We start from the raw sequence: 13,280 nt of genomic DNA, 5'->3' as shown, positions 1-13,280 counted from the left end.
CCAATCTAACTGAAAAACTTCCATAACTATCCTACCTAAAGCTCCTTAAGCCCGCATAGTGTAAAGGTCGGAATAAGACCTGCCAGGTGTACACTGGTGAAGTCCACCATTCAAAATATGTGCAAATAACTGCACTGTCACGCCAAAAAATAATAAAGAAAAAGAAATGAAGTCAAATGTCTGAAAATCAACATAGGAAGCATGAATATGCCGTAACAGTCGTCCGAAGCAGTCCCGTGTTCCACGCGCCTCAAAACAGTTCAACCTTCCATGGAGTCTTGCACAAACCTTTCGGCCTCAGCAGGGCTGGACTGGGACAAAAAATCGGCCCGGGCATTTTGACTAGAGACCGGCCCACCAGGATAGAGATTGAAAATGTGACGTCATTCAGGGGTAAAACCGCAAAGGATTCTGGGAACTTGTGGCAAGAGGTACTAGCGCACGCAGGCTTTCAATTGAACTCAGTTACACAGTGATAAAAAGAAACCCAAAAAATGGCAAGAAGCTGTTGTATTATTAACTGCAATAGCCGGTCGCATGACAGCCACGGGAAGCCGACGGGTAAAGAGATCGTTTTTTTTATCGGATTACGTCGTTGAAGAGAAATTTTTTAAGCCATGTTTCTGAAGTAAGAGCCGACGGATGGTCTGGATATACCAAATATAACCTCTCAGAACACTCCAGCTCACATGTTAGTCTGCTCCAAGCATTCCCACAAAGGTCAGTGTTTTGTAGTAGTTAATACGTCATTTTTCTTAACATAATTGGTGATATAGGTTACAAGCAAGTCTGGCGCTGAACAGAAATTGTCGCGTTATGCTGCTTTATTTATTGTGGATAAATAGTGAATTGTCCTGACACAATATTGCGTTTCGCTTCTGTTATTACCATGGTACATTGACAAAAACATATACTTTTATTCACAGGATAAAACAGTTGTTTTGTATCACTAATTGTCCAGTGCGATTACAACATACAATATTATTGTCACTGCTACATTTCTGTAATGCGTACCAGAAATTATTTCCACTACTAATTAATTACCGTTGAGGTCAAAGGTCCTATTAATAAACGGTTAACGAATGTGTATTTATGACGACGATTTGTGAGACTGGTAAACTTACCTTTGTTTGTACGATGGTCGTTCTACACGGTGCATTTTATGGGCAGAAATTTGTGCCATCAGAAACTGAATTTGAATAAGTTAAATTTGAATTTGAATTACTCGGATTGAATCTGAATTGTAACTTGAATGAAAGCTTTTGAAAACTGAATTTGAATTAGTTTAATTTGAAATTGAATTTATGGTTTGAAAATGAATTGATTTGCTTTGAAACTGCATTTTATCCTTTAAAAATTCAGCTCTCGAATAATTTCAGATTCACTTCTCACCATTCAGTTTCAGTTGTACAATTCAATTTCAGTTCCAAAATTCAGTTTTTCGGGACTTACATCCGGTTCCGGTTCAAGCGCAGATTAATAGAACTACAGACTGATAGCGTTACTGACGGGAATCTACAGCGTCTTGAGCTGAATTAAGACTTCAGAAGTCATTCGTCATGTCGAATGACCAGCGGATAAACTCTCAGGTTGGTAATAAATGTATTACATGTATAAGAACAAGCGTCATGTTAACAAATGATGGCCGTACAGTAACCTTTATGCTTATTGTAGCTGCTAGCTAAAAACGCTAATTTAGCGTAGTTTGCCCTGGATTCAGCTTTGACAAACAAATATGATCGACTGTTTCTAGTAGAATTCCAAAGTTGTCATCTTGTACCCTGTCAGAGCCCTGTATGCTTGCAGAGACCCCTACAGTAAGGAAACATGCAAAACGCTGTCCAAACCTTTGTATTTGAGCTTTATTTATGTCTTACACAGCATCCCAACTCTTTAGCTAACTTAATAACTTTAGCTAAAGTGAATAGTTAGTCTTATTCATTAGTGGAGCGTTACTGGATCACCTCTTTGAAGTAATATAATATGATATACAACTATCACTGAAACAGCAAACTTTGTAAATAAACAACACTTCTCATTCTCTAAACGTTTGGCCACAGCTGTAGATTACACTATCAGTGCTTGTTCACTCTTGACAATAATTACATTTCTAAATTCTCTTTGTGCATTTACAGGTAAACAATATCTAATCTAAATGACTGCTTTGTCTTTGAAAAGGTGAAGAGCCTGAGGCCGGTGACAGTCCAGTTCTACTCTAAGTACATCCTTACAGTGGCTCACAGGACAAGGCTACATTCCTGTCCTGCCAGAAGAGAAGAGAAACTTCAGAGTCTTCATGAAGTTCAACCAAAACCTGTCATATTCCATATGACAGGGGTCTCAAACTCCATTCCTCGAAGGCCGGTGTCATGCAACTTTTCCATGCCCTCGAGGACTGGAGTTTGAGACCCCTGCCGTATGGTGTTCATGCAGTTTTCTACCCCACAGTTATAGCATGTCTGACTGCCTGTTCAGCATATGCAAAAATATATGAGTTTAAGCATGTGATGACTAAGGCCTTCCATTATGGTGTTTGTCATCACATGTCACAGACATCTGGATGATCATTTGGAATAAACAAAAAAACTAAAAACTTGTTACTTCATCTTTTATCTTTATTATTATTTTTCTTATTTGACATTTTTCATTGTTAGGCATTGGGTTTATTTGTAGTAGTCCTTTCCAGCTTCTTTCCCTCTTCCATGTTACTGTGTCAGCTTGTCAGCATCTATTTGGGGTTGGGAGTGGAACAGGAAGTAAGGAACAGAAAGTGCCATTTAAACCAGGAGAGGTTCTTATATTTCAGAAGAAGGGATTAATTCAAAAGAAATGACCTCAATGCCATATTTTATTTAGGAACCCTAGAGAGCACTTTGCAAAATAACACATTATTATAATTTCACCCTCAGATGAGCCAAGCTACGACTGTCAGGGAAGGTGATGTAGGTACAGAGCATGTGAGAGTGGTTAAGTTAATGTCTCTTGTCTAGATGAAGGCACAGGAGGGATCAATGGCACGGCGTAGAGATTCAGTATCTTCAGTCTTCAGTGGACACTCCATTTCTGGCACAAAACACCTGTAAAAGATGGTCGATTTAGGAGGTGACCCGACAACTTCAGCCTGTCAAACATAGCAATGGAGCAGTATGTTTAAAAAAAAAAATCTAATTAAGCATGCACTCAGTACCCTAAGAATTATTATGATAGTTAAACACAGTGATAGTTGTATATCATATTATATTACTTCAAACAGAGGTGATCCAGTAACGCTCCACTAATGAATAAGACTAACTATTCACTTTAGCTAAAGTTATTAAGTTAGCTAAAGAGTTGGGATGCTGTGTAAGACATAAATAAAGCTCAAATACAAAGGTTTGGACAGCGTTTTGCATGTTTCCTTACTGTAGGGGTCTCTGCAAGCATACAGGGCTCTGACAGGGTACAAGATGACAACTTTGGAATTCTACTAGAAACAGTCGATCATATTTGTTTGTCAAAGCTGAAATCAGGGCAAACTACGCTAAATTAGCGTTTTTAGCTAACAGCTACAATAAGCATAAAGGTTACTGTACGGCTATCATTTGTTAACATGACGCTTGTTCTTATACATGTAATACATTTATTACCAACCTGAGAGTTTATCCGCTGGTCATTCGACATGACGAATGACTTCTGAAGTCTTAATTCAGCTCAAGACGCTGTAGATTCCGTGAGTAACGCTATCAGTCTGTAGTTCTATTAATCTGCGCTTGAACCGGAACCGGATGTAAGTCCCGAAAAACTGAATTTTGGAACTGAAATTGAATTGTACAACTGAAACTGAATGGTGAGAAGTGAATCTGAAATTATTCGAGAGCTGAATTTTTAAAGGATAAAATGCAGTTTCAAAGCAAATCAATTCATTTTCAAACCATAAATTCAATTTCAAATTAAACTAATTCAAATTCAGTTTTCAAAAGCTTTCATTCAAGTTACAATTCAGATTCAATCCGAGTAATTCAAATTCAAATTTAACTTATTCAAATTCAGTTTCTGATGGCACAGATTTCTGCCCATAGCATTTCAAGGTCCTGTACCCATCCGTCGGTAAACTGTACCTGGGCTTGTTGCAGTGACCTGAAGTTACTAAAAACTTCATGAGTGTATGCACTCACTCCAAGAACCGTATAATTATAAATCTGAGCGTGGTGAAAGTTGGGCAGCACGCTGACGTCTTTTGTCCACTCTGTGTGCTCGTAAGGGTCTGACCCTTTCACTCCTTTCATTTTTTCCTCGTATCTTTTCTTTGCCTTTTCGTCGAGTCTGTCTTTGTACGGACCGGCATTATTCACCTTAGTTTTGTACATTCCTTTTTTGTGCGGCAAAGAAAAATCAAGAAGGTATTGGAACCGGAGAATGAACGTTTTGCGGTGCTGCAAATGCTTGCATTTGATGCGGTACTTGTTTTGCCACGAGTTTCCGGAATGCAATGCGCGAAAGTCACGTGATCTGTCAATCGCTATAGGAAAAACCATAAAGCCTTTGCATGAAAACAACTGCTTTGATGTACACTGCCTTGTTGGTATATATGTATCAATCTAATAAACTTAAACCTACACCATCCTCCCTATTCTGGATTTTAAACAGTACATAGCAGAAACAAAAAGACTGCTTGGTCGAGTTAACCTCCTGAACTGTCTACAAGACATGGCAGAAACCTTAAATTAAGACCAAGAACACTAGAGGTGAGACATGATCATTAATTAATATTAAAATTAATAAATGGCAGATTTAGTGATATTTTCATAAACACCTCCTTTCCTTTTTTTGTTCTCCATTTTCTTTAGTTCGTCTATAAGATTGCTAAACAAGGGGGAGGGTGCATCCGGCCTCCTTGGCTGTAATTGGTCCAGCCCAGAGTCGATCATGACCAATTGGCCAATCCAACACCTCTGGGTTGGAAAAAAAAAAATCCATCGGCCCATAAAAACAAAAAATCGCCAGCGGCCCACCGGGCAAATGCCCGGTATGCCCGATGGCCAGTCCAGCTATGGGCCTCAGCCACAGAGCCAAATGTGAGGCGTATACCATCTGTTTTAACAATGCGTAGTCGCGCCGGGTATAGCAGTGACGGTTTCAGGCCCATCTCGTACAAGCGTGACATCACCGACCTGTATTCCAGGGGTGTCCAAACTTTTTTCACTGAGGGCCACATACATAAAAATATAGGAGGGGCTGGGCCACTTACTAGAAATTGGGTATATAACCTTAACTGTAGTGTATTAAAGTTAGAAAAATCATTTAAAAGTGGTCAAATGTGTTATATTGTTGAATATAATTAAAGACAAAACTGCCTTCATCACAGCTTTCCATAAATGGATCTTTATTGATTTATTCAGAAAAAGCTTTGGTAGCTCATTCTCAGAGCAGCAGCAGATTTCTTCTTGGACAGAAGATTTACAGCACAGAGAAAAAACAATAAAGGGGAAAATGGGACGGGGACATTTCAAGCTTGTTATTTAAGTTCTTAGGCTTAGCACCACACCTATTAACGTTCGTTTGAAACGGTTATCAACATTAACAGACTGAACTGGACTTAATAACAGGAGTCCATATAATTTTAGTAAATTATTCTGGTGAGTATCAGCTGCGCTGGGTATGTAAATCGGGCCATCCAGCCGCGGTGCTGATCGTACGCCACTCGTGCCAAAAATCCAGACAAATGTCACTTGATCAAGGAGCAGATCTGCATCAGATGAGATCAGCTGACTTTGCGTGTGCGTGCGCTGTGCACAGCGGTGTGTACTCTGTGTGTTAACAAGAAAAACGCATATAAGAAAGTGGTGCGCAAAAGCAGGGTAGTGACAGAATTGATGCGCATTATTGATATTTGAAGCATGTGTACCTGCACATGCATGCTTATTAACTGTGTGCGGGTACTGTGGAATATAGTTTTACTCACCTAAAGCGCTTGTGCTCTCGTCCACTCCCCGCAAAAAAAAAAAATTAGCAGCTGTGCGGCGTCTGTGGCATCGGTGCTCTCATCGCATGCGATGGAGTAAAAATCAAAAGCACAGCTTTATCAGACAGTTGCAGTTTAATGTTGGCTGACAGTCTTTGTCAAGAGAATATTGTATAATATGATCAGCTATATGAAATGTATCTTTTTATATTATTATTAAGGACATGTCTAAGTGACTTTTCACCTAGTAACTTGTGTGCAGCCACTAACCGCTTCCTGTCTTCAGAGAACAGAGAAGTGAAGACTCAGCTCTATTAGAAGAACATGCAAATGTAGTGAAGGGGAAAAACCCGCGGCTCTAAATGACGTTGTTACCTTTGTACATACACACACACACACACTCTCACACAGAAAAGTATAAATAAAGGACGCGGACAGTCAATAGACGCAGATCCTGTGTACATGACTGCTCCTCGCGAGGAAAAACTTCTGCAGTGTGTGTGTGTTTTCTAAACTCAGGAGTCTTGGCTAAAGAAAGAACGGCAGGGTGATTTAAAGAAATCCCCTGTCATTTAAATTGGTCCTTCGAACCTAGAGATGGAAACAGCAGACTCATTTCTGTGACTCCAATAAGGTCTGACTTCTGCATCCTGACGCCGTGGGTAAACCAGCACCGAAGTCTGTCGACAGCCCTCTCCAGGTAGAGGTGAGAGTCCTGGAACGTTGAATTCGGGTCCAGGCCGGTGATTTAGTACTGGTCCACGACGTTGGGATCCAGATGACCTGAACAACCAGCAAAAGACGACTGAGGGTGAGAAAACACTTTTTGGTTTTAAACCGCTGGAAGGGTTTAGAAGAATGCGCATAGGTCTTATCCGCCGCAAGGATTAATAGCGCATTAGGCTGACCCACTGCACGGGTGCACAAAAGAGAAGCGCATAGGTCTTATCCGCCGCAAGGATTAATAGCGCATTAGGCTGACCCACTGCACGGGTGCACAAAAGAAAAGCGCATAGGTCTAACCCGCCGCAAGGGTCTAAATAGGTCTAACCCGCCGCAAGGGTCTGAAGAAAAAACACGTGAAATAGGTTGAGTTCGCCGGAAGGAACTAAATTTAGGCTGGTTTCAGAAGTAGCCGGAATTACTTCGTGACAAATTAGCGCGCAAATGTCTATCTGTGTGTATGTATATTTGTTTTGTGTATGTGTTTGGAAGTAAGTTGATTTTACAGCACAATACGCTGCTGAACTACTTCCATTGTTTGTTTTTATTGTTTTCTTTGTGTATCCCGCAAAAGCTCAAGTACTAGTGATAAAGGGGAAAGGTAGAAGGGCGTGTCAGCAACCACCCCCGAGTTTAGTACCAGAGAAAGCTTTGCAGTTCTGTGATAATGGGGAATCAGCCCACAAAACTCACTGTTGACGAACAGTGGTTAGAGAAAAAATGTCCAGGCGCCGGACAAATTGGTACATATAGATGGAGAAATCCAAAGAACACCTAAATGTCCCACGTGGGAGGGAAAATGTATAACTGTATGTATAATGTATAACTAAATTATAAGAAACCCTCCAAGCAGAAATAAATACTGAAAAGGAAGCTAAAAAAGAAATCAAAGCATACACAAGAGTTGTATTTTAAAGCATGGAAAGAGGAATGAAGTGGAATAAACAAAAGGTTAAATTAAGGTTAACTTAAATTAAAGTAGAGCTTATCTAGTGTATTCAACATGATAATAGAAGATAATGGGAAGGATAACAACCTGTAAATTGGTACAAATGAAACAAATTGGGAAGACAACCATGCATGAAACCAGATAATTCACACGAAAAGATATCAAATAAAAAAGAGAGATGCATAAGGTATATTAAGGCTGTGTCATTGTTCAGCCAGGGAAAAGCAAATGTCTCCAGCTTGGGAAGGTGTGAAGCTGCAGATTCACACAAACTCGTGATGGATACATAATAAAATATAAACTAATATACTATTGTATATTAGTAGTAAAGTAGTGTATTGTAATATACTATAGCTGTTATAATAAAGGAAAAACAATACAATGATAACATTAATAATGACATAATATTAAATAAGAAGAGGCACCTCAGTCAGTTATGATGTGAGGTGGAAGATTGTTAAAAGTAGTCTGATTCAAGCTTAAGGTTTGCTCAAACTCAGTACAATGATATAGGAGATGAAGAAAATAAGGAAAATACCAAATCTAATCAGGTGCATAGAGACACTTGACCTGTTTGTACACCTGTCATCCTGGATGAGACTTTGTTGAGATGAAAACCTATACTAACAAATAATAGGTCAAGCCCTGAATACAACAGCTAAAGCTACAGGTTTGAGACAACACAACAGTGCACTGACTGCTGATTCTATTTTTAGACGGTGTGTGTGTGAGAATGCAAATGAGGAGCGGTGACGCGCATGCAGAGTGTTGCTTTCGGCGTAGAGTCTTATTGAGCTTTATAACTATTGTTTGAAAATTTTGCTAAATGCCTGTAATTAAGAGGCTGGTTTTGCATTACGAGAGTATGAATACAGTTTGAATATACTAGTGTGGATGTATAGTAATTGACTGAATTTTGATAGATGTATATATCTTGAGCCATAAAGGCTGGTGTGTTTTATTTTTAGTTATCTGTGTGTGGTGAGAAGCTGTGAGGATGATGAGAGGTTTCAGTTTTTTCTTTCCTTTTTGACTTGCTCTTTCTGATTATGGAAGGCATGTCTAAGATACTCGTATGAAAGTGTATTTTGAGTGATTTTAACCGTGTGAATGCTGTCAGTATTTGATTCAAGTGACTCTGCGAGATTTGTCTGAGTGACTGAAAAAGGGGGGAGTTTGAGAGAAAAGGCAGTGTGTGTGAGACGATTTATGGCGTCTGAAAGAGGTTAGAACATTTAAAAGTGTGCATGAAATATATTTCTTTTGGGATGTAAAGTAGGATGTTTTAAAGTTTGAAAGTGCTTTTAATTCAAGAAATCCATGAGTGATGGTATGAGAGGTTGAGTTTATTTTTCTGATTGAAAATACAAAATGAAAACACACATACACAAATTGTTACATGTGAGATTATTATTGAAATGAATTAGAAGTGAGATAGTTTGAATTTAGAACTCAGTGATAAGATGCATGAATTAAACCTTATTGTAACAAATACTTGCAATGAAGAAAGCAGCTTACACTCAATTAATATGAACGCAAAGCCTTGGTGCCATAGGCAATTTGTTTTTGTTTTTGTTTGTTTGTTTTGTAAGTTTGGAAAAGAAATTTGTGATCATACTTGTGGATCACAGTGACATATAATGATTAGGCACATGATTTAACAATGACGAGTTTTAGAGCTGTGAGTTATGAGCTGTAAGCAATGCAAAGTTTTTTCCTAACTTGAAAGTTTGAAATATGTAAGATGTATGAATTCTTTGGAAAAAAAAGGAATAGCCTAACATGCCCTAAGTCAAAATGTAGTGTTGTATCTACAAAGAAGAAAGCAGAAGAAGCATTCAGTAACTTGAAACAGGCATTACAGACAAATACAGTTTTGGCTTTGCCTGATTATGATAAGCCTTTCTACTTACACGTAGATGGACGTGCAGGCCTGTGCAGCCGCAGCAGAAGCAGTAAAAAAGTCAGCTGACATTGTTTTAGGGCACACTCTGATCATCTAAGTACCTCACGCAGTGACTTCAATTTAAAAAAAAAAAAAAAAAGAATAATAAGCAACTTTGTCTTATCTCACACATGTGAGACAACTCCCAAATGCTGGACACTTATTGTTGCTATATGGAAAGTTAGAAAAAGAGTTCGATTAGTCTGCAAAAACTAACTAATGCAAAAACAGGAAATGTGTGTGTCTGTGACAGGAAATCGTGTGAACCCAAAACCTTTGACTTAGAACAGGAACTACATGCCCATATTAGGAGCTGACTGTGTCTAAGAAGCAGACAGAGAGACGCACAGAATGTCAGTATGGTTTTTTTTTTTTGTTTTGGTTTTTTTTAGCAGTACATCATTTTGCATTTGGCAGCATAGAGGAATGATTAAATCTACTGGAAACCCAGCACAACATGGAGATCTTCTAAAGACACTATTAGAAGTGATTATATAGTGATTATATTGCCAAAACAGCTAGCATTGTGTAAATGTGCTGCACATCAGAAAGATAAATCAGAAATAATTAAAGGCAATAACTTTGCAGATCAAGTAGCTAAGTTAGCCGCACAATAAACTGTAGACACATTAATGTCTGCATCCTCTATGCAAATACCACTTGATGTACCTAAAGATGAACAAAAAGCCGCATCAACTACAGAACAGAAGAAATGGTTAAAGTGTGGAGCACGAATATAATAACAACTATAATATGATTTGATGACTTGTGAAGGTAAACCGATACTCCCCAAGTCCCTGTGCAGAACAGCAGCATTAGTGACACATGGGGTGACCCATGTGTCCTCAGGGGGAGGGGATAGTCCAGGTCCTTAATACACACTTTTATACTCTAGTGATTATAGATTTATCCAGCGTAAAAAGCAGATGCAATCTCAGTTGTAAAAAGTGAACCTTTAGAAAAATCCGTCAGAGAAACAACTCTGGCAGAATGGAGGGCAAAACTACTAGAAAATAAGGAGATTGTTTTGAACAATAAACTGCCGTAAGACTCTCCAGTCTCTTGCAGGTTGAAACCGAGTGTTACTGACAACACCCACAGCCTGTAAAATTGCAGAGAGACCATCTTGGATACATCAGAGCCACTGCAAAAAGGTTGAGGTCCCGGGAAGCCCCGGCACCGAGGAGGAACCGCCTACGCTTGGTTGTTTCGGGGGTGAGGGTGGTAAGTGCGTTCTTGGGGCCCCCGTAGGGTAAGCCCGCACTCCAATCTCTATCCGATCAACTTTAGGCAGCCAGGTGTAGGTGTGAAGGGGAACCCTGATGGTTACCTTGACTACAAAGCTCACCCTTACAGGACCCCAGCCGATGCCAACAGCAGCTGAGCCACGAGGCAGACAGAGAAGATGGACGTACGACAACTTACACCTAATGGACATGACACAAGATCACATCCATCCTTGGATGGAAAATGCTTGATACAGATATGTGTTTAACAAGACCACAGAGAAAGACTGTTATGTTTGCTCGCACATGCCGAGCATATTAACACAACCATATATGGGAAACAACCTGGGACAGGTGCACTAATTCTGATTTCCGACCACCTTCAGAGTGACTTTTGTAAAGTGCACAACAACAACAACAACAACATCATCAACATCCTGATCCAGGAAGAAGCCCTGAACTTTAACAAGTTTTAAAGAGACTGTTGATCATCACTGAATTTTTCTTGATTTTATTTTGCTTTTCTTTACTTATGTTATTCTTTGTTTAAAGCTGTAATTTCACAGATGATAAGTTTATCATTCACAGCATACGCAGATGTACTGAAATCTATGAAGATCATGAAGACTTCTTTTCCTATTTGTCAGATGAAGATGAAGTGCTAATGATGTAGTAACTAAGAATGTGAAAGACAAGTAGTTACTCACAGATGAATTGTACATTTCATTTCGTGATCAACAGGAGGGAATGTCAAGAGAATATTGTATAATATGATCAGCTATATGAAATGTATCTTTTTATATTATTATTAAGGACATGTCTAAGTGACTTTTCACCTAGTAACTTGTGTGCAGCTACTAACCGCTTCCTGTCTTCAGAGAACAGAGAAGTGAAGACTCAGCTCTATTAGAAGAACATGCAAATGTAGTGAAGGGGAAAAACCCGCGGCTCTAAATGACGTTGTTACCTTTGTACATACACACACACACACACTCTCACACAGAAAAGTATAAATAAAGGACGCGGACAGTCAATAGACGCAGATCCTGTGTACATGACTGCTCCTCGCGAGGAAAAACTTCTGCAGTGTGTGTGTGTTTTCTAAACTCAGGAGTCTTGGCTAAAGAAAGAACGGCAGGGTGATTTAAAGAAATCCCCTGTCAGTCTTCAGTGCGTGGCACAACTGTATTTCTGGACATGCTGACGTTGTTGAAGTCCTGCACTGTTTCCGCGCACATTATTTCGGTGACTTTAACGAGGCCGTGTTTTATGAGGTCTCCATCTGAAAAAGGCTTGCCATGTCTTGCGATGAGTTGGGCGACCTCATAGCTGCTATTGTAGCCTTTTCCTGGACAATTTGAGCACGAAATTGTCCAGGAAAGCTAGCTCCCCTGACCCCGCAGGAGAGCTAGCATTTGCTTTCATTTCTGCTCTCGCTCAGCACCAGTGTAGGATGCATAGGCCTGATGTTTGGTTTCATAATGACGTCGTACATTATACTCTTTCATAACTGCCACAGTTTCAGTGCAGATCAAACAGACACACGTCCCCTTTAATTCTTTGAAGAAATATTCACTCTCCCACCGTGTCTGAAATTTTCTGCACTCACTTTCTACCTTTCGCTTCTTTGGTTCTGCCATGTTTGGTAACTTGGGGGTAAATTTCTTCTGTGATTGTCCTTTTTGGTGGAGCAACTGCCTTGATCAACAGCAGCTCCCCCTGGTGTTAAAACTAAGAAGTGCACTCAAGCAAAACTTGAAGTGCGGGCCATATTCTATTCTATTTATAAAATTACTTGAGGGCCAATTAAAAATGGACCGCGGGCCGCACTTTGGACACCCCTGCTGTATTCTCTCCGCTGGCTCACCACCATAGGGCATGTGAGTGAAGTTGGCCCCCCCACCTTCTTCAAATCCAACAAAAGTGGTATCAAACGTTTGTGCTACGTTTGTGCTGGTTTGTGCTGCTAAAATTTTCATTTGCACTGCTATCATTTTAAAGATATTAATAAAAATTTCTACAGGTCATCAAAGGTCAACCAGCCCCCCCATATTAATGGAATCAAACAAAATTGGTGTCAATCAGTTGTGCTAAGTTTGTGCTGGTTTGTGCTGCTAAAATTGTCATTTGTGCTGCTTCTGTTTCAGAGATATTAATGAAAAGGTAAAGGTCAAAAGGTCAACCAGCCCCCCCACATTACCCAAATCAAGCAAAAAGGATTGTTTGGACAAAACAATCAACCCAAATCAAAATGGTCACATTTGCGACCAAATTGGTCGCACTCTAGAGCCCTGTAGAGATATATATATATATATATATATAGACACAACCCATAACGGCAATGCTCAGTGGCTAGTGGATCTGAGGGCAGACCATAGCGACCTCCCTGAACAGGGTCCAGTAACCATTACAGTGGCAGATATCCAAGAAAGGGTCTCCAGTATGAAGAATTGGACAGCACCAGGCCCCGACATGGTTCACGCCTACTGGCTGAAG

The sequence above is a fragment of the Oreochromis niloticus genome, unplaced genomic scaffold (genome assembly GCF_001858045.2).
Source record: "Oreochromis niloticus isolate F11D_XX unplaced genomic scaffold, O_niloticus_UMD_NMBU tig00000107_pilon, whole genome shotgun sequence".
NCBI classification, from domain to species: domain Eukaryota; kingdom Metazoa; phylum Chordata; class Actinopteri; order Cichliformes; family Cichlidae; genus Oreochromis; species Oreochromis niloticus.
This window is presented reverse-complemented; position numbering follows the sequence as displayed.